We start from the raw sequence: 22,369 nt of genomic DNA, 5'->3' as shown, positions 1-22,369 counted from the left end.
GCAACGCCTGCATCACCCAAACCAAAATCAGTGACATACAAATATTCAGAACGAATTTGAAGAAATTCTGTAAAACAAAAATATATATATATATATATATATATATACACACACATTGTACTCTCCTTCTGGGAAGCAAACCAGTCTCAACCCATCTCTCTCTGTGTTTCTGCAGAGCAAAGAAAGAAAGAGACGGTGGCTTAAGGATTCAAACGTTAACAACAGATAAAAAAACAAATTCTCAAACCTTGGGATTCAACAGTGAACCAAACAATCACAAACAACCCAACAAATCTTTCACGAAAAAGACTCATCAAACCTACCTGAGTCCCTGGTTTTGATACTTAATGCAATAGCAGAGCCCAATTCCTAAATCAATCACATATACACTGATTTGAAGAAATCAGGTAAAGAGTTCACAGTGAGGAGAGCGAGAAAAGGGAAAAAAAGGGGACTGCAGGAACCAAATAGAAATTCGCAGATCAAAAGCAAGGAATGATTTGCAGGAGCAACAATCCACTCTCTCAATCTTGGTTATATGGCTAAAGAAGAAAGAAGAAACCGGCGCAAGTCAATTCTTTGGCTGTAGAAGAAAGAAGAAACCTCCAGAAGCAAATGGTATATCCAGGTTGGTTTTGGATTTCTGTGCGAGGAGACTGAGAGAAATTTGTTGATTCGAGTGAGAGCAAGAGCAATTTGGAATTCTAAAGAAACCTCCAGAAGCACACCGTAAAAAAAAAAAAAAAAGGCATCTTCCCATACCTAAAGACGCATATGCCCAGCCAACATCGTCTCAGCAAGCAGTACAAACCTGAAATTATAACAGCAACCCAAGGGCAAACGCGTCAATTCCTGTAAAAAGACCCAGATGCCATCATCTCAAACAGCACTCACTCCTGCAATATAACAGAAAAGCAGGGACGAAATCGTCTTCTCCACCCCTTGAAGAACAGTAGTAACAGTTCTAATCCAACGTTAACTTCTTTTATACATGCTAGCAGTATAGCCCGCACCATGCTGCGGGTTTGTTTGCTTGCCGCAGCACTTCTAATCCAACGTTAACTTCTTTTATTTTTTGAATAAATCCAACGTTAACTTTTCTTGACCAATATTTGTTGTCAAAAGTAATGCTTCACTTTTGAAGATTTCATTCAATTTAAAGAGCTCAAGATTAGAAATTCCTTGTAATTACTATCGCAAATCAATGTGCAGCACACATTATCTCCTTTGCAGCAGATAAGAGAGGTTCTCATTCAAAATGTACAAACAAAGAAACAGAGATAGGACGAACACAGAATCATATAAATCAACACTCCAAAAGCAGGTCATCCTAAATCGGCATTCAAAGGATATGCAAGCTTAAAGCGGGACTGCACACAACTGTGCAACCACAACTTTTGGGTCAAATAAACATAATTGGAACATTAGAAGATGCATTTTTTTTACCCATATTCTAAAACACTCGCCCTAACTAACAATATAACGGACATAGTTTTGTTCAAATAATCTTTTGCTTGATTCATCAAGTCTGGTGCAACGTTAAAACTGAAAAGAAAAGAACAAACAGATTTAGAAAGAGAAGCAAATGAAATTTATATTGAACTTATGTCGAAAGACTGTTATACACAATACAAAGGGTCAGAGGATCTTCATCTTTTTTTTTTTAATGTAGTAAGGAGCTTCAATTGGCATGACAAAAACGTCTAAAAAGTCCCAAGTAAAGCAACCCAAACCATTCTTCAAGCTCCATGCTTCTCTAGTATAGTAACTACAGAATTCATTCAAACTTGCGACCCTAAAAATTTGCGCAAATCAGAATAGCATAAAGTGGAATAAGAAATAGCTAATCAATAAAGCTTTTTGTTATCTAATTCCTCATAGAATACTGACCCATGCACTTTCACGTAAATAGTGAACCAAACTATATTAGAGATTCAAAATAATGTGGTTTTGAAATGAAAGCTTTAACCAAATGATCTTTTCCATCTTTCAATAGGTCAATAGATTTTGTTTACCTTGTTACAGGATCAGGGTAATGGCAGACCTGCTTGCATACAGAATCTGCATAAACAAACAGGAACAACACCATTAGGCTCAAAACAGAACTCCACCTAGTAACAAATAGAATAACTATATTGCCCGTTAGAACTGCAGTACATTTCTTTTCCTGATATCCCATAACTTAACCTGGAGAAAACACAAAAACCAAAGAAACAACACAATCACTTAGAAACTAAACCAACTGCAATATGAGGCAGAATTACTTATCTACAACTTTCCTCCTACCAGATTTCATTACATTTTCCCTCATTCATGTGCTACTAACAAAGTTCTTAATCCTGATTAGTCAATTTCAACTTTTCTGAACTTCTCTCAAAGTGGACGCTTACAGTTTGATCACCAGAAGCTGTCACAATTTTAGTATTATCCTGCAAAAACATTACATTGCATAAGCACCATATTACATCTGCTACGTTTTCACAACGATAAGGAAAAACTCAGCAAGAAAAAAAATAGTAAAGGAAACAAACCTCGCTTGTCAGCTTGGAATAGTAAACAACCCCAAAACCACCTTGTCCAATCTTATCGAAATCAGCTTACAAAAAATCAAAATTCAAAAGGAATTAGGAAAGATGAATTATTAACCTGAAGAAAATCAGAGGAGAAGACGAAAAATAAGAGAAGAGAAACCATACCCCAAGACAGATACGTTTGATGGATAATTAACCTGATGAATATCGTCCAGATTAAGGCCACTATGGGGAGATTTCCGTGCTACATTCTAGGTTGCCACAAAAGCTCTGAAAGACAAACCCGAAAGGGGTGTATTTACAAAGTTGCAGCATATATTGTAGTAAGGAAAGCAAAATGAAATAGAGACGGGAAAAAAAATTCAAGTTATGATTACTGAAAAGACTGAACATTCGACCCACAGGCATTTGAGCCCCTCTGCCACTAATAGATTGACTGTCAAGCACTGTATCAGATTGTGCTTCTGAAAGAAGATAAAAGCAAGGTAATTTTCATGCTATAAAATAGGTATAAGCTTTCAGCTCTACTTTCACCTCACCTATCGCATATATTTTAGTTAAATTATCATGTAAGGAACATAAATAGTTCCTAATCAGAGACATCTACACGAACTATTTTTAAACTTTTATTTATGCATGTGTATTCATTCCGAGTCTTGGCTTATGCCTTTACAGATATATTGTCAAGTCTATACTACTGCAATAAGAAAGAGTGATTATTTGGTTCTATAAATTGAATTATACCTTTCTATTCTCTGCCTCTTCTTCTGAATTCAGTGAGAATAAACAGTTATGTAAAAATATTCAAGCATTTCCCTAGATTTCAGTTGTTTTGAAGAAAGGGAATCAATTGCCCTGCAACATGAAAATGCAGAATGATTAAGCATAGGAACCAATGATATGAAAACATCTAACAATAAAAATCCAATCACATTATATTGAGGGGATACATTACTCGTGATAACTGTTGGATACTCAAATGCAAATTGATCTAAACACACCAAGTTTTACTTTTGATCAGACAAAGAACTCAAATGGGCACTTCTATATCCAGGGTTAAAGTAACAGAAAGTTGTTGAGAACTCTGTGTCGAAGGACTTGTATAGATTCTATGTATGCCCTGTAAACAAAATGGCCAGCTACAAATAAAGCCTGGACATTAGATACCATGGGCAATTAAACCTTCCATCCAATCAACAAATTGACACAAACAGAGCAAACACAAATGTCTAAACACATCCAGTAGATAAACACAAATGATATCTCTTAGTTTAGGAGTTAAATGAATAAAGCACAAAGTCCAAATGTAGGCAACAGTAAGAGAAACAAATAAAGAAAGGAAAGTATTTATAAGATTGAGAGAAATAGCATAAGAAGTTGTGGATCCAAAACTGGTGAAAATAGAGCATGGTTGAGTTCGGAGGAGGATTTTACATCCAATGTTGAACTGAAGGAAAGTAGAAACAGAGCAACTGATTTTGTTGACGGAGGTCATACCTTCTGTGAAAGAAACCAGATCTCCAAGCCTTTTGGGAGCAATTCAACCTTAGAAAACTGCAAAACTGTAAGATCTGAATCAAAATTACTGATTCCCATACCAAAATTTCATTTCCACCAAAATTTCATTTCCAAGTAATACTATTTTGGGTACATAAATGAGGTCGTGTATAGAGAATTTCGATTTGATCAGTGTAATAACAATCTGGAAATTTTAAAATGGATTTTATTTTTGTACACATCACCTAAACTTACTGCTTTCTTCTCCAAATGAAAAGTGAATAATTCAAATAACTGATAATAGAGTTATATATATAGCATACAAATTAGTGAAAACTAATATCAGTTCAAACTCAATGAGAACATAAAATTCAATAAAGATCGAAGCAGACAAAATTGAGACAAAAAGAATTTCAGTCAGAAAATTTCAGCGCTATGGATATGTGAGAAACGCTTTGACTATAAAGCAGCAAGTACAATTAAAAACCACAGGCATTAGGTTAAAGTTTGCATCACAGATTGCAGGAAGACTGTTAAAAATTAAGCAAAAAAGAGACGAAATTGAAATTTGATCAACTATTTGCCCAACTGTGCCGCTGCATCTCAAGATGCAAGCAAGCACGGGTATTAAGAGTTATCCAGAAGTAAAAAGGGAATGCAACGTAGATCAGATGGTAGTGCATGTAAATATTCATCATTCAACAGCAGAAATGATGGGTACAAATCATCACTTCTTGTTGCATACCCCCAAAAAAATTTGACATTTTCAACAAAAGAAACGACACTGGAAAGTAGAGCACATATTGAGTACCCCAGACAAACAAAACAAAATTACAATTATAAAACCAGATCAGAAAGACAATCACTGATTTACCCTATCAAAACTTTCTATCAATTTCTACATGAATGAGATCAGATAGTCATTCACCACCTTGCATCTCTTGGATGCAAATAAGACGGGGGCTACAATCACTATCATCATTTTCACTCAAAAACCAAATTCAACTTTACAAATTGCAAGCTAAACAAATACAACAGGGTGATAATGGTGGAAAAAAGTTAATACCCTGACGCAGATCTTGCAGTCGCTTTTGGGCCTCTTGAACTGCTTGACCCTCTTCTTCACGATCGCCTTCTTCAACAATGGAACCGCCATTTTCACTCAGCTCCTCCTCCTGCAAAATCGAAACAGAAGATTGAAACTGAGTTAGATAAACCAAATGGAATAGTCGAATGAGATTGATGAAATAGATCTGAAACCCTAGTGAGCGAGAGAGTGAAAGAGAGGGTCAATTACCAAAAACTTGAATTGGGCTGCATCATAATCAAATTAACTGAAGTTTGATAGAGGCTTCCAGATGCAAAACCTCTATCTAACCTCAGGTTTCTGTCGGTGTCCAGTATTTCCTTGTAAAATTCCATTGCCACATCAGCTTTTCCAGCAGCACAGATTGCACGTATCATCATTCTGAAAACCAGAGTCTAGTTCAAAACCGCATTTCTTTATCTCTCTCTCTCCCTCTGTCTCTGCTCTTTGGTCTCTTTCCTTTCATCTGAAAAGTCCAATTTGCGAGGGTTCTTGTTGGGTTACGCATCAATAATTTAATAGTAACAAATCAAATAAACCCCAAGTTTGGTTCTTTTTTGGCTCTAGAAGCAAGGAAGCTCGTGGCCTAATGAATGAGGCTTCTAGTCGTGGCCTAAGGAAGCTCCAGATCTGACTCATATATTTTGCAGAATACCAAGTTGGAGTTCAAATCTGGGGTATAGTGAGAGACAGTTGGTGATTTGAACATGAGGCTCTACAACCCTTACCAGAATATATAAAAAAACAAATTGTGAGTTGTGAAAACAGCAAGAACAGTAATCAATTTGTATACTTATTAGTCATGGATTTTTGGTGCATTTTCCATTTGGCTGCCATGAAATATAGAAAATAACTTCTGAATTGGAACTAACTATTGCAAATACATCTATTAAGAAGCCAACTCTTTAGTCCCTAGCAACTTCTCATAAAACCAAAGCATCATAAACAGAAGACTCACTATTGTACCCTATAAAACAAAGTAATGAGAAAAACTTCTGGAAAATACACCTGCCACACAAAACCAACCAAGCACGTAGCATGCATATCATAAGAAAAAAAGCAGAATAACGTCAACTGAATCACAATAGTGTTTTAGTTTCACTGATCAAGAACATGACAGTGTTTTCATAGTAGTGTTTTCATATGGTTGAAAGTAAAGTCAATATATATGCACAAACAACACAAACAGCATAATCAGTATATGTGCCAACTCTGAAAGAAAAAAATCATTGAAAACCTGATTCTTTATCATCAAGTATAGAATTTTGAAGCATCCAATCCTTGACTGATCAAATACAGGATCCACAAACAATTTCAAATCAAATTCACACAAAATCACAAATACCTTCCACTTGTTTTGTTTTCAATAACAACTTTCTGCCTCTCTCTTCTCCTCCTTTTCCTTATTCCCCGTTCTCTTCTCCCTCTCTCTTTGTTTCGTCTCCTTTCTTTCTCTGTATCAGACGAACAACAAAATCTGAAAATTATGAATCGGAGCATATAATAACAAATCAAACTATCAAATTAATAAAAATAATAGAATCAAAACAGAGACTTAAATTACTTACTACAACTTTGTCACCTTGTTCTTTTTTTCTTCAAATAATCATCAATGCAAGTTCATGGAAAATATTAGAAAGTATTCATTTAGACATACCAGAAACAAAGAAAAGAAAAACTTGTCTTTGAAAATGATTGAATGTTAGAAAGGAAATTCATTCGCACTTAGAAAGAAGATCAGAAATTCAACTAAAACATAGATTTAATTACTTGACTGACCTAGAGAGCAACCTCTGTCAGTAAAGACCCTGAAATAAACTCAGACTCAAAGCCGTTCTCTTGTGCTTCGCCGAATCAGTAAGTTCCTGTAAATTTCATTAAAATCAAAGGATAGCTAAAGAAAGAAAAAGAAATAAGAAAAGAAGTATGTTCACAGACGAAGCCTTTTCTATTTGATTTTAGTCAAATCTTCCTCTCTCAGACTATCAGTGGAATTTCAATTTGGGAGCTGTTCAAAAAACAAAAATACAAGTACAAATCAGTGAAAATAAATCATCATAGGTATTTAACAAAAAGATTAATCTTTATCATGTTGTACTGACTGTATGCAATTAGAATCTTACCAACCTGTGATAGGTATTGATTAAACAAATCCAGATCGATTACTCCTCTTCTCCTTTCACAGTTTCTCTCTCTCTCTCTCTCTCCCTCTCTCTCTCTCTCTCTCTCTCTCTCTCTCTCTCTCTCTCTCTCTCTCTCTCTCTCTCTCTCTCTCTCTCTCTCTCTCTCTCTCTCTCTCTCTACACCGAAACAAACAGTCACAGTTCTTATCCACAAATCAAAGGCATGGCCGTAACTCAAGTCAAAATCCACAAAAACGACGACCCAGTATTAATCCAAACTAAACTTCTTCTCTTCTTCTTTCGGCGAACAGAAAGACTGATATTGATAGAGGGTTCTGGAAACGAAAAAGAAGTGAAGATCTTGCTTATATAGTCAAGGATTCGGGTGGCAAGTCTGGAACCATCGCAAACCTTCATTTTGTCTTGATTCCGACTGTTTGGCAGCATATCTTCTCCTACCCCAGAGATTGTCTTTTCTGTTGATTGTCCGAGAAGACCAAGGGTAAAAACAACTTTTCAACCAGCTTGATATTCTCCACAAACAGTAAGGGCAAAATCGCCTTTTCGACCCCTTGATGAACAGTAGTAACAGTGAACTCACCTTTCAATATACTAGCCTTCCTGCACGCGCCATGTGCTTGCGGAAGGGCTGCGCTCAAGCGTGTGTTTTTTTTTGTTTTCCAGTTATTATTATGTTTTAGTATTAATTAGCTGCTATTTATTTACAAATGTTTTGAAGATTAATGTTTTTGTTGCATCTATTTTGAGGTTGGGTTTCCGTATCCTAGTTAGGAAAACCTCAACGGTGCGAGGATTTTTTATTAATAATAAAAAGAAATCGTACAGTTAGTCATGGGGACATAAAAGCCTTAATCCTTGCTAGAAATTGAAATTAGAAAAAGAAACAACCATCGATCTTAATCGTTCACGAAGTAAGACTACAAATATGATATTGATAAATAAAAATTAGAAAAGTGCAGCCATACTCATAGAAACAACAAACTAAACACAATTACAGAAACTAACTAACGCTTCTTATATAGGGATGAATAACAGTAGAAATGATTATTGTCACCCAAACTGGTGGACTGATTGATGTACATGCATGTTACCCATGGTGTCCTGCAAAATATAGATAAATAATTTAAATATAGGGTTTTATTTTTTTTGAATAGAAATATAGGGTTTTATTAGCTAAATAAAAGTTATATTTACAAATTAACAATAACATAATATGTACCTTATAAACTTGCATTAACCAGAATGAAGTAAAATCTCTTTATACACAACATTTGTTGTGAACACCCCTTCCTCGCCTTCGAAAGAGCCTTTCCTGACCAAAACTTTGGTGGTAGCCTCTAAAACTCCTCTTGATAAAGCCACGTATAACTGCCATGATTGAATACATGATCAGGAAGGTAAAAACCCACATTTGGTATTGTCTGTCCTTGTGATTTGTTGATAGTGAGGGCAAAACTCAACTTTACAGGGAATTGCTTTCTTGTCATCTCAAAAGGGAGTGCCGAACTTTCGGCACTCTTTAGAGCGATTTTTGGTAAGAAGACTCTTGTTCCCACAAATTGTCTAGTTAGAATCTCTGCATCAATGTGGTTGTTATATAATCCACACGGCAAGTCAATCTCGTACCATTGCACAACCCCATATTTGGGTCAATTTTTCTCAAAAGCATAACAGGGGCACCTTTTTTTTTATCATCAACTGATGGGGTGGCATACCATAAGGTGAAATTGAATTTAAGAATTCTTGTTGATACATATTCCTCGTGTCATCCTCCACAGAGTTGAAAGAGTATAAGATGCGCTCTGGTCCCAGAAACCACTTTATGATCATTTCATTGAATACATCTACATCATCATTTTTTGGAGAATTATTGCCCTTTCAACCATATACGAAGCATAATTTACATGATAATCCAAATTAGGAAACACTTCATTAACCAATTGGTTGATTGATTTTTCACCTTCCCATGATATGACCATATGTGAAGGTAATTGTATCATGTCTTCAATCACAGTCGGTCGTTCTCTATTACCAACTTGAAGTAAGAACTCTGGATTATTGATAGATCTCATATTTTGTCTCAAACGACGAATCTTCACATCCTTTCAAAATGAAGCATTTACTAAACTGGCTTGCACCATTCAGACCTCGTGCAATTTGTCTCATTTTTTTTTCTTTTTTTCTTAAACATAATTTTTTTTTTAACAGAAGACACGCATATCTGGGATAGAGACCGAAAGAAATAAAAATAAAAATAAGGGCTAAATATTGGTTATTACCCTGTGGTTTAGGTCCAAAATCAATTCAGTCCATGAACTTCTAATTTCATAAAAAACACCCCTGTACTTTCAATTTTGATCTAATAGGTCCAATTTATTAATATTCTGTTATGAGTTCAAGTTATAGTTGGATTATTTATTGAAAAACTATTTATTTGATAGATTTCTAATAGTGGGACTCACTCCAAAATTTACTATGTAGGCCACCTCAACACCTTATCACAAAACATAGTCAATATATGAGTCACGTTAACAAATTAAATGACTCAATTGTTGGAAAACTAACAAATTGGACCTATTAGATCAAAATTGAAAGTGCAAGGGTGTTCTTGATGAAATTAGAAGTTTAGGGACTGAATTAATTTTAGACCCAAACTACAGGGTAGTAGTCAATATTTAGCCCTAAAAATAATTGCACATAGAGACGATATTATAAGGATTTTCTTTTGGAAATTCTTTTTCTTATTTTATTGGTGTCAGATCATGTACCAGTTTACTTTGAACGCTTACTGGTATGTACATATATCATATACGTGTACTAAAGGTCTCTAATTCTTATTCAGTCCTCGCACATCAATTATATAGTTACAACTCTAGATACTTTTGGTACTTCTATGGATGATCTATATTTCCATTTACTTCTTAAACATTTGTTTAGAAGGGAAGCATATATATTAAGACACTTTATGATAAATTTTGAACAAATACATGAACTTAATTTGCTAAAGTCCAACATGAACCGTTGTCAACTACATCTTTAGGCGCCTTGGCCATTGTCAACTATATCAAAGTACAGAACAAATCAAAACTTTGAAGTTGCAGTGTACTTTACAAAATCTCCAAATGTAATATATCATATGGCCTTTGTATTAAACCAAACTATAGTTTTCCATACTCCATACAGCTCGTAGACTTTAAAGCCAAATCATTCTGCAGCACCATAGATCTATCAAGAAGTCAACTACATAAAAACATGATCTCTTACAAAAACAACACAAATTAAGTTCATTACTCCTATTGTCATTATTAACAAAATCAGTAAAAAAAAAAAAGAACAAAAAGATAAACTCACGATACTTCTATCAGTTCTATATTCACAACATACAGAAATATAATAAAATTTAAATACCTTCAAATGCAAAGGCTTGATCTCCAATGCCTATATATTATGTTTGGCTGTTAGTAATTAAAATACAGATGAGCTGCAAAAAAATAAAAGACTGAAATTTGCAGCAACTATTGACATAAACAAAACTTAATAGCTAACAGCAAGTAAAATACCTTTCAATCAAATTGAGATATTTAGTGCCTCTCCATATATAGCTCAAGTCTGGTGTTTGTTTTCTGATCTATCTCTTCCCCATTTGCACTGAAATTGTGAAAGGCAAACTGCTGCATTTTCATGAACAATACAATTGCATTACCAAATTTGTTGGAATGGAAAACAAAACAGAAAATACTTTTGCATAAACTGCTGAACATGCTTTGGAAAAATCTATAAGACTTGTTGTTTAACATGATACCAAAATTATCCAAAAGCATGAGTTACAAAGATTTGAATATTCAAATAACAAACATATATAAAGCCTAGAAAAAATTACCATTGTCCCTAAAAAAAAAGACAAACAAACAGGAAGAACTCTAGAACCTTACATGGAAACCTTGAAAGAATAGTCCTTACACCTAATCAAATTGCTGATTGGAAAGAGAAAATGGAGGTGCATGACATATACCTATACGTATGCTGAACTCATTAAATTCCAAAGGAATAGTGACGCTTGATGGGAAATGGAAATAAAAGTCATAGAGGTTCCTAGCTTGTTACCCCTCAGATTTAATAAATTGGAAACTGCCAGAACCAACCAACTTGAGAGAATTAATAGTCGAGAACAATTACAGCTTACTACTGTCTTGTTCATACCACAATCATAGCATGGGCAGTACAGGTCTGTTGAAGTTCACCACCATTATGAGATGCATATTTTCAAACTCTGGAGACATGAAGGGAAGAAAAAAAACGCAAATGCTGAAACCAAAAAGCAATTGGGGAAAACCAAGGTCAATTAAACAGAGGAGAAAAGAGAAAACTACAACAGTACAAATATGAATACATATATGGAACCAAGATTAAGGGATACCTATTGTTCACTCTTCCATTTGAACAAACAAATAACCTCCCTACGTATCTTCACCAAAAAACAATCAATTACTATATAAAGACCAAATTCAAATAGTGAAAAGGTCAAGTTTCAACCGAAGAAATCCCTAATCCAAACTGGCAAACAAATAATGAACCAACTATTAGCAGTAAAGGCGCGGCCTACCGGTAATTGTACTCTCCTCCTCTTTCTTCTTCTAGGTTTGAATATGCCTCTTTTCAGTCTTATTGGGTTTCAATCTCCTTTTATATAATTTGTATCTGACAGTTGAATCCATCTTTTCCCGAATCATCTCCCACGATGTCCAAAGTCTTCGTTCGTGAAAAAGTTCGTGCGTATGGTTGCTATGGCAGTTTTTCTTTTCTTTTATCTTTTTTTAAACGTCTGCCGTAGGTATATAGTATTGGTTTTACCATAATGCCCATCAAAACTAATTTTCTTTTTTCATTGCCTAGTTATGTCTTGTATGGTTTTTTAGGCATTCTTATTTTTGGTGAAGCCTTTGACACAAAAGGATCGCTTGGCTTTATAGTAGTAGAGATGTATAATTTTATGAACAGGTAGGTCAAAGATATATGCCCGTCCCTCTAGTAAAAATAAGTCAACCTTTTACATTAGCTAGCTACTGATTAAAAGTGCAGAAATTCTAGCCTACACATATATTTCTTTTCTCTACTTCAGCGATCTGGCATGGTTATTTTCTTTCTTCTTCTTTATCGAAAAGGTGAATAATTAATGCTAAAAGTTATATATAATTTTCCATTATTAATTATAGAGCACATCAAAAAGAATATTACTTAAGCAATTTCACATATGTATTAAAACAAAACAAAAAAAAATACAGATCATAGAACTAATAACATAAAGAAGAGAGATCTCAGAATCGTTGCCTTGCACGATGCTTCATCATGCAAGATTAGATGGGTCGATCTCCCCCAAATCATGGTCCAGATTCAACAAATTTTTGCTTCTTAATTCGGGTGTACGTCATGTTGCTTTATAATTGATAGACTAAAAACGGAATGGTTAAGATGCCGATATGTGGTAAAAAAGTGGATCAAGCAAAAGACTCTTAAAATAGCAAAAAAAAAAAAAAAAAAAAAAAGGTATCCCTAACTAGCTAGAAATGCCTGATATATATAATATGAGAGAGCTCACCCACTAAAGAATCCTTATTTTTGGTTATTTTAAGAGATGACTTGTGGGACACACTTGACTTTTAATTAAACCTCCATGAGTAGATCATTTATACAAATTTATAACCAAATCGGAAAAAATTAATGTCTTCATAATTATAATTTAATCATTATGAACATGAATGATTTAGTTTGAACAAATTTATTCGTTCATTGATTTGATTTAATTTAGTTCTTTAATGAGTTTTCAATTTGGCTGAAAATTTGTATTAGTGACTGAATAACCGATTTGCCGATCAAAAAGTGAGTCTCACAAGCGATCCCTTAAAATGACAAATAATAAAATAAAAACGCGCGCACACACACACACATCTTATATATATATAGAGGGAGGGAGGATCTAGATCGAGAAGACCTTCTCAAACTTGAAAGGTGAGGATTTTTTTTTTTTAGCATGTAGTTTCATGATCTGAACCATTCATTCTCTAGTTATATAAACATATATGAATCCTACAAAAACTTAGCCAAATCGGTAAACGTTTAACCATTTGTTGGTGACGAAAAATTCCGTAGAGGATTTTGACTCATCAATGAATGCGGACAGAAGCAAGAGCTGACTGGGAACAATCGAGAAGTTTTCTTGGGGTGTTGACTCGGAAGTTTGACCGTCGGCTCGAAGAGGAGCGGGGTACCTGCAGAAAACCCTCCAATGTCTAAATCAGTACGTTTCTTAGTCGAGTCTAGTAAGAGGAATCAGAATTGGATGGATTACTTGGACGACAAGCCTCCTTTATATAGGCGATGACTTGCTTGGGGGACAAACTGTCATTATTTCTGCTTTTATGACTGCATTTATTTACGCATTTATGATGACAATTATTGCTGCACTAATAACGGTTAATCATTGGGTACTCACGACCGTCATTCATTGAACATTTACGACGGTAATTCATTACGCACTTATAATTATAATCATTGCGCGTTTATTACAGTACTTCAGGCCGTAATCTTTGTCGCCTTCATGACCGATATTTACCGTCAAAATAATGACCGAGTTAACTGCCATAATGAGGGGTCCAAAAACAGTTGACCACTCCCACAATGCCCCCAAATTTTATCTTTGGATATTCGTCCTAAGAGTAAATTTCCAGATCCCTTGCTGCGTCAAATCTTACCTCGAGCCCTGGCTGCCCTGAATCTTTCCTCGGGCCCTGGCCGCCTCGATTCTTTCCGTAGAGGATTTTGACTCACCAATGAATGCGGACTGGAGCGGGAGCTGACCGGGAATAATCGAGAAGTTTTATTGGGGCGTTGACTCAGAAGTTTGACTGTCGGTTCGAAGAGGAGGGGGGAACCTGCAGAAAACCCTCCGACGCCTAAGTCAGTACATTTCTTAGTCGAGTCTAGTAAGAGGAATCAAAATGGGATGGTTTACCTTGACATTGCGTCCTTTATATAGGCGATGACTTACTTGGAGAACAAGCCGCCATTACTCCCTCTTTTATGGTCGCATCTACTTTCACACTTATGATGATAATCATTGCTGCATTGACGACGATTAATCATGACTCATTTACGAAGGTCATTCATCACGCATTCATAACCGTAATCATTGCGCGTCGTTATTATCGTAATAATCGCCGCATTCATGACTGAAATTTAACGCTATACTAACTACGGAATTAATCGCCTTAATTGAGGGCCCAACAAAAGTTGACCACTCCCACAATGACCCCAAATTTTCTCTTTGGACACTCGTCCTAAGAGGAAATTTCTCTTCTCTGGCTATTTCGAATCTTGCCTCGAATATTTCCTCGAGCCCTGGCCGCCTCGATTCTTTCATTGAGGTGAAGATTCATTTTTAGCATGAGACATGGAATTGCCTCCATTTCCCTTTGAATCTGATAAACAGCGTTTTATTCTTTTTGGCCATTGGCCTTGGTTATTTACTTTGGCCATGCAAAAGTTGACCACTCCCACATCATTTAATTAGCACAATATTCGTTTTAATTGTATCTAATGAACTACATTTGTTTAGACAATTTTAAATTGTCAAATAATTATGGATTTGGTTGATTTTTTGTAGACACAAATCTTGCATAGGGATTCAAAGGATCAACGATTTAAATAATTGAATTACATCATATGGAGCTCTTCTAATGAGGACCTCTAAAATGAGGACTAGTTGATGACTTTTGTGTTAAACCTACTTTTCTATCACATTTCCGCAAATCAATCGTTAGATGTTTAGATATGTATGTGTAGATCATTTATGCAATTTTTCAACCAAATTGAAAATCGCTAAGATATTCATAATCGTGATTTATTAGTTTGGTTCGTCTATTGATTTAGAAGAAAATTCGGTACTTTAACTATTAGCAATTTGGAAGAAAATTTTTGGAAGTAATCTACTTATGCATACATAAACATCTAACGGTTGATTTTCCATAATGTAATCAAAAAGTGGATCTCCCAAACCGTTGATTAGAAAGTCTTCCACTAGTCCTCATTTTAATAGTTCTCATTAGAAGGACTCCCTAAGATCATATACTGGTGTAAAATAGTAAAAATCCTTAAATTTTTAAAATAAGGATGTCCTCTCTTTTAGGAATTTTTACTATTGTACACTACGTTGTGTGTGTGTTTATATGATATATCAGACGTAAGAAACTGAGCAGGATATAAATGAAATTAATAAGTCTCATGCATATGAATGAAGAAATGGAGTTGAAGAAAAATAAATTAGAGAATATGAAAATGAAACAAAGACAACGCGCGTGATTTTCAGAATACATGCATTTGAAACACTCATACCAAATTTTGACCTTTTAACTAAATCACGAACTCCAGACCAAAAAAAAAAAAACTAAATCACGGACAATCAAAACAGTGAATAGCTACACAAATATTTGAGAAATTCAAGTCATCGTCATCGTGTATCACAATTCATACTCGTCCATTTTGATGCATATGAAAACCCTTCAACCCCTCCATCTCATATTCATTCAATTCATTCAATCTTTTCATCTTCTCTTGCACACAAAAAAGCTAAAAAAAAGAACTAAAAAAAGCAATAAGCTTTTGTTTGCCCAGAAACGAAATGAAGTCATTCATGAAAACGGTGTTGGTGGCCACAATGGTCGTTGTTCTTATGAACATGGACTCAAATGAGGCCTGCAGAGTCTTAAACAAAGATGTTCTGCAGAAGCGTGCTACAGCTAAGTTTCCCCAGTTCCCTTTGGTTATTAACCAAATAGTGGAGAGGACTATAGTCCGGTCGCCCAGTACTGATCCTAATGAGGAGATAAAATTTATCCCTTCATCAACTGGCAATGGACTGCACTATGTTTCGGACGGGGGGATCTACATTCCCTCAATTATCCGCCAAAGATTGCAAAAAGGTATGGTGCCGTCCTCTGATGGTTTTAAAGGTACTAACAAGTCTAAGCCTTGAAGTTCATGGTTCGCTCAAGTTAGGTCGTTTCATGAATAAGTCGTTTAGGTTGTAAAAGTTTCTTATATGCTTCACAAATTTGTATACAAAATAATTGGATAGGATCGATATGTAACACCAAGTACTAAAGAAATTATTTTTCCCCTTTATTTATTTATTTATTTATTTATTTTTTTTGAAATAGGGCCAGTACGGCTACCCTCAAGCCTTGATCATTAATGAAACCACAGAATACAGGGGGGGGGGGGACATTGTGCCTAAATCCCAAAATACAATAAGCATCGAGAGAACATTCCGAGATAGTAACAAGAGTCTCAACTAAACATATGTATTCTAACAAGCACCAATTAGCGAAGAGTGCACTACTGGCTACTCTATTCGCTTTACAATTGTGGTGACACACCGACAAGATATTGCTCACGCGGAGCCATAATTTACTGATTCTCTCAGCTTTCCCACTATGTTGCCACTGGAAAAACAATCTGGTAGCACTTAGTTTCATCCTGCTACTGGGAGGTTGCGACCATTTAACGAAGCAAGGAACTCGCCTCCTAACCAGAGCAAACAAGGCACACAAGGTGCGCAGTCCGGGACAAAGCCCACGTCGCCCTACCCTCAAGCCTTAATCACTAATGAAACCACAGAATACATGGGGGGGGGGGGGTACATTGTGCCTAAATCCCAAAATACAATAAGCATCGAGAGAACATCCCGAGATAATAACAGGAGTCTCAATTAAACATATGTATTCTAACAAGCACCAATTAGCGTAGAGTGCACTACTGGCTACTCTATTCGCTTTATAATTGTGGTGACACACTGACAAGATATTGCTCACGCGGAGACATAATTTACTAATCCTCTCAGCTTTCCCACTGTGTTGCCACCGGAAAAACAATCTGGTAGCATTTAGTTTCATCCTACTACTGGGAGGTTGCGACCATTTGACGAAGCAAGGAACTCGCCTCCTAACCAGAGCAGACCAGGCACACAAGGTGCTCAGTCCGGGACAAAGCCCACGTCGCCCTACCCTCAAGCCTTGATCATTAATGAAACCACAGAATACATGAGGGGGGGGGGGGGACATTGTGCCTAAATCCCAACTAAATCCCAAAATACAATAAGCATCGAGAGAACATCCCGAGATAATAACAGGAGTCTCAACTAAACATATGTATTCTAACAAGCACCAATTAGCGAAGAGTGCACTACTGGCTACTCTATTCGCTTTACAATTGTGGTGACACACCGACAAGATATTGCTCACGCGGAGCCATAATTTACTAATTCTCTCAGCTTTCCCACTATGTTGCCACCGGAAAAACAATCTGGTAGCACTTAGTTTCATCCTACTACTGGGAGGTTGCGACCATTTGACGAAGCAAGGAACTCGCCTCCTAACCAGAGCAGACAAGGCACACAAGGTGCGCAGTCCAGGACAAAGCCCACGTCGCCCTACCATAATACGATAGGGACTCATTGTCGGCATAAAGCCACATTCTACTAACAAATAACAGTAAAATAAAGCAAGAAATTTAAAGACAGACCCAAGGCCCAATCACCATTCAGGAAACGGACAGCCCAACATAATTGCCACCACCAAATCTCAGTGAGACACCTCCAGCCCATAACCCAGGCCCAAAGTTGCATCAACACAGCCACCCTTTGCGCAATCACACCGTGGTCACCGCCTCCACTGCACCGCATATGCCGGCACAACACTATCGAGTCTAGGATTCCAACTCCCCTACATGACCCTAACAACCAAACCATTCCAAATCTGGGATGAAATTCCCAGACTGCAACCCTCAGAAATCGTGATTGAAGAAAACACACAGTACGTCGCTCCGATCGATCCCATCGCCTCCACCCTAATCGCCCATCCCTAGTTAGCCAGTCCTGTGACACAATCTTGACCTACCACCAATGCAACGGTTCCTTGAGATGCAATGGCTCCGTGAGGTACCCACCACTGACCCGATCTCACTGAATCTGCAGCCTTCTGCCAGCAGCTGGAACCAACCCTACGAGAAAGCATCACCGCAACAAACAGACTACCCGTCCGGCTGCACTCACCACCCACCGACTAGGCCAGAAGCCTGCCTCGGCTCGGTGAGCCACCAGACAAGAACAGAGAAGCACAATGAAATCCTAGATTTGAGAAAGGCGCATGGAGCGCGTTCTAATTTTTTCACTATGTTTATGCTTTGTATCGAAGAAGTTAATAGAAAAATCCCCTTTATTCTTTCTCTTTGGGCATGTTATGTATATCATGCATGCATAATTTGTATCTAATTGCGGATCAATACAATTTATAATTCTCTCTCTCTCTCTCAAATGAGATTTCATATGCATGCATAACTTGATGAAAAGAGATTTCATTAAGCTTTGAAAACATTAAAATATTTTGCGAGATACTATTCTTTTTTTTGGACAAAGAGATACTATTGAGTGACCTCATTAATTAGTCAGTCATTAAAATACTACTTGGTTGGACATTTTATGGGAAAATAACGTGACGAAGGGTGCATACATGTTCAAATTATTGTTTATCAACACTACTGTATCACATTTGCTCAATGCCTCAATCTTCGAAAGGCGTAGTACAAGAAAAACTGGCAAGGTGATTAGTTGAGCATATAAATCTTATTGGTATGTATACCTCCCAGACACAAATACAGGAAGCACATGGCTCATCTAACCACAAAAGAATAGCAAAGATTGTAACGTCCCGTATCTCAATTACCCGTTTACTAGTCATTTGGACGGTAAACGACCTTTATTTTCACTTTTACTATCGTTTCAGTACGTTTAGTGGCCCTAAAAGTTGACTTTTCGTTCGGGTCAAAATTTGAGGAAACTTCCTTCATGAAAGTTGTAGAGGACGTTAAACCGAGCACGTGCATATGTGGTACGTAAAAATCGGAGTTCGTGTACGAAAGTTATGAGTGATTTAAGAAAGTTACTGTTCATGGTAAGAAAATTATATATATAAGGAAAATTACTGTGGTAGGTTTCCAAAACCGGAAACCCACCTTTCTCTCTCCTCTCCCCCGATTTTCCCCTCTTTCTTCTTCGGGAAATCCTTCTTCCCTTCGATTGGCCGCCGTCCGGCCATCACCCGGCAGAAAGCCGGCCACCACAGGGTCGCCTCCTCCCCCTGGTCACGCTGGTGCCCTTAGTTTTCGACGACTTGGCCGGAAAAGCTCGATTTCACGCTGGGAAGGTAACGGTTGCAGTTTTGGGATTTTGCCGATTTCCGGCCATTCCGGCCACCTCCGGCCACCATATTCACATTGAAGGTTCGGTTTTTGCAGGAGATTATTTTGCCTAAGGTCTTGCTTCTCAATTTGCAGTGTAGAGGTCGAATCGATCGAACCCGATTCTAGGGTTCTTGAGCTTTTCTGGAAAATTTTCACCGGCTTGATTCGACCACTTCGAGGTAAAATTGGATGATGTTATAGTTGAGAAGTTGGCTGGGCTTGTCGTGTAGATGCTAGTGCCGGAGTTGGGTGGTCATCGGAGGAAGTCACCGCCGGCGCGTGGGGACCACGCGCCGCCACTGTAGGTTGCGCGTGGAGGCGCGTAAAGCAGTGTTTTAATTGTCGTTTTAATCCCATATACCCTATAATGATTGTAGAATGTAATGGTGAAGTTTGGTAAGGATTGGTGAAGTTTGATTGGGTGTGGAAGAGGATTGGAGAAGTTGAGATTGGGTTTTGAGATTAATTATTGATTATTGTAAATAGTTATCAAATTGTTGTTTACGGATTATAATTGTGTACAGGACGTGATACCGACCTATCGCTCGACGAGGATCCTTACGCTTGGATACCACGTTAGCCGTATATCGTGAGTGGACATTTATTTTTAAAGATTGATGCATGCATATATATTTATTTGCTTCCGAGTTGATTATTTTATTTATCCATTTACCTTCTTGAGCATACGATTATTTTCGGAAACGGTTTTGGTTAATTGATTTACTTGGAGATTTTATGGCGTGCGGGGTCACGTCATTGGATTACGCTTATCTTCTTTTATTTATTTATTTCCGATGTGATTTCCGGATTTATACTATTTATATTATACTTATATTCAGCAATTTGAGATTTCTATGAGATTCGATGAAGTTAATCTTTATATTTATTTTGTTGATGAGATTATTTTGGCGTGTGGGACACGTCGTTGGAAATTCAATTACGAGAATTGGGGAAGTTTTATGGATTTATATGGTTTTCGGATTTTCTTTTGCCATACTTTGGGTGACTTATCATTGCTAGCATTGATTTTCCGCCTTTATGGCGCGGTGATGGGATCACCGTAGCCCTCCGCCTTTGTGGCGCAGGTTACTGTCTTTGTGACAGTAATTCTGTAGCCCGGTATCCTATCGCTACACTTAGTGGCGTAAGGGTATATTACGGGAGTCATGGGAGTATTTTTAGCCTGGGAGGCTATCACCCAAGCCTGGGAGGCTCACTCGTATGGCTATCGCCTTCTCCTACTCACTTTACTACTTAAGCTAGCGGGGCTAGCTCGATTTTCATTTAACCAGCGGGGCTGGTCTTATTTTCCGTGAGTATCGGAGTTCCAACTTTTCCTTTTTAACAGTTTGTGACTAGCGGGGCTAGTCGGTTTTCATGAGTGGAACTCCTCTTGTTTTATTTTTATAAATCATTGCATGCATCAGGAATTTTTAAAGAAATAAATGTGGGAAAGTATAAAATCCATTTGGTTTCATTTGTTTATTTTTGTCCACTCACGCTAACGTTTTTATGTACTTTTCCCCCTGGGCCCTTTGGTTTCAAATGCCCAGTTTTCAGTGTTGCTGCTCGGCGTTCTGAAGTGAGCCATAGTGACCGCATCCGCTTCCGTCATCATATTTTGTAGGTTATTTATTTAGCCTACTGTACTCTATGTTAAACTTTATTCCTAGAATGCTCTGATTACTAAGGGATATGTGACCCAAACTTGTATGAATTATATTTGAGGTCTATGACCTAACTTTGGTGATTGTAGTAACTTGTACCCTTTGGAGATTATGTTTGATGTTGTTAGCTTTGAAATGGGATTGGTGGAATTTGGGAGCAGGATGGCTCCAGGAGTTGTGGTTGGATTATTAGAAGTGAATTTTGTTTCCGCAGGATTTTGGGTTATCCATTTTTAAGGGAGGTTATGCCGAAATTTTAGGTAAATCTCCTTTAAAGGTGGATCCCGCAGGGCCACTTCGGATTCCAGGGTGGAATTCGGGGTGGGCCTTGTCAAAGATACTCCCAGAGAAGGATCCCGATACCCCTTTAAGTGATTTCGAGAGCTCAACTATCCCATATTGGACGTAAAGAAATCATACCTCCCCAAATCCTTTATAAATGGGTCATCTCCAACATTCCAAAGAGGTAATTGTTTACTATCGCTTTCCATTATCTTTATCTTGTAACGATACTAACTTAGGCATCAGAGTGTTGAAGGCCGGCACACCTGATCTTCCCCTCTGACCTTTGTTTGTTTTACAGATAAACGAGACCGAGAGCCATGCATAGTGACAAGACATCCCATGATTCTGCTGGACTAGACCACCCATCTATTCAACAGAAACTTTTGGCGCTAGAAGAAGGGTCCCCTTGGATCCTTTCTGGCAGGGCAACATACTCTACCAATCACTAACAGCACCCCCGATATACACGATGATGACCATTGGTGCGAGGACGCGGTTCGCAAGGTCCAGCGTACCGTCGATTTTCTCAGCCCTAATGGCGAGACCTCCACCTTCATAACGACCGACGTCACCACTGCACTCGAGATCTCCAAGCGTGACCTCATGGAGTCGCGTGCACAGGCTGAGGCCAAGCGCTTAGTAATCATGAAAGTTCGCATATAGGTGGAAAACATGGCCAACCAAAACCTCATCCTTCGTGACGCACTTCAGCGAAGAATATCAAATAATGAGGCACTCGACAGGGCCCGTCAACAACAAGCCCCAATGCCCACCATCAGCAATGTCGACACACCAGGGGCCTTCCTAACCACAGACCGGAGTACAGGTCTCGCTGACACCTTCTTCCCATCCTCAATAGCCAAGACC

At 37.5% G+C, this 22,369-nt stretch overlaps 3 long non-coding RNA genes and 2 other non-coding genes across 9 annotated transcripts; all 5 read right to left on the bottom strand.

Annotated features, from left to right (window-relative positions):
* Nucleotides 1-1,283: 1,283 nt before the first annotated feature.
* LOC121048974 lies at nucleotides 1,284-6,522 on the bottom strand. 4 transcript variants are annotated; one of them, XR_005801388.1, is made up of 10 exons: nucleotides 6,461-6,520; nucleotides 5,326-5,787; nucleotides 5,095-5,203; nucleotides 4,029-4,093; nucleotides 3,276-3,386; nucleotides 2,697-2,995; nucleotides 2,532-2,596; nucleotides 2,300-2,429; nucleotides 2,016-2,187; nucleotides 1,284-1,545 (listed from the first exon to the last, which is right to left on the bottom strand). It is a non-coding gene; the product is annotated as an uncharacterized LOC121048974 (long non-coding RNA). The 4 variants fall into 4 exon arrangements; XR_005801386.1 differs by having other exon boundaries at nucleotides 2,016-2,429; nucleotides 5,326-5,581; nucleotides 6,461-6,522; XR_005801385.1 differs by having other exon boundaries at nucleotides 2,016-2,429.
* On the bottom strand, nucleotides 4,690-4,766 carry LOC112174890. The gene has a single exon (XR_002926202.1). It is a non-coding gene; the product is annotated as a small nucleolar RNA Z195/SNORD33/SNORD32 family (small nucleolar RNA).
* On the bottom strand, nucleotides 4,933-5,014 carry LOC112174942. The gene has a single exon (XR_002926252.1). It is a non-coding gene; the product is annotated as a small nucleolar RNA U31b (small nucleolar RNA).
* On the bottom strand, nucleotides 6,512-7,320 carry LOC112173940. The gene is made up of 3 exons (XR_002925780.2): nucleotides 7,243-7,320; nucleotides 6,895-7,123; nucleotides 6,512-6,569 (listed from the first exon to the last, which is right to left on the bottom strand). It is a non-coding gene; the product is annotated as an uncharacterized LOC112173940 (long non-coding RNA).
* A 2,968-nt stretch (nucleotides 7,321-10,288) lies between these two features.
* On the bottom strand, nucleotides 10,289-11,898 carry LOC121049694. 2 transcript variants are annotated; one of them, XR_005801082.1, is made up of 4 exons: nucleotides 11,863-11,898; nucleotides 11,677-11,724; nucleotides 11,460-11,564; nucleotides 10,289-10,930 (listed from the first exon to the last, which is right to left on the bottom strand). It is a non-coding gene; the product is annotated as an uncharacterized LOC121049694 (long non-coding RNA). The 2 variants fall into 2 exon arrangements; XR_005801081.1 differs by lacking the exon at nucleotides 10,289-10,930 and having other exon boundaries at nucleotides 10,937-11,564.
* Between the last annotated feature and the right edge of the window lie 10,471 nt (nucleotides 11,899-22,369).

The sequence above is a fragment of the Rosa chinensis genome, chromosome 6 (genome assembly GCF_002994745.2).
Source record: "Rosa chinensis cultivar Old Blush chromosome 6, RchiOBHm-V2, whole genome shotgun sequence".
NCBI classification, from domain to species: Eukaryota; Viridiplantae; Streptophyta; class Magnoliopsida; order Rosales; family Rosaceae; genus Rosa; species Rosa chinensis.
This window is presented reverse-complemented; position numbering and strand designations above follow the sequence as displayed.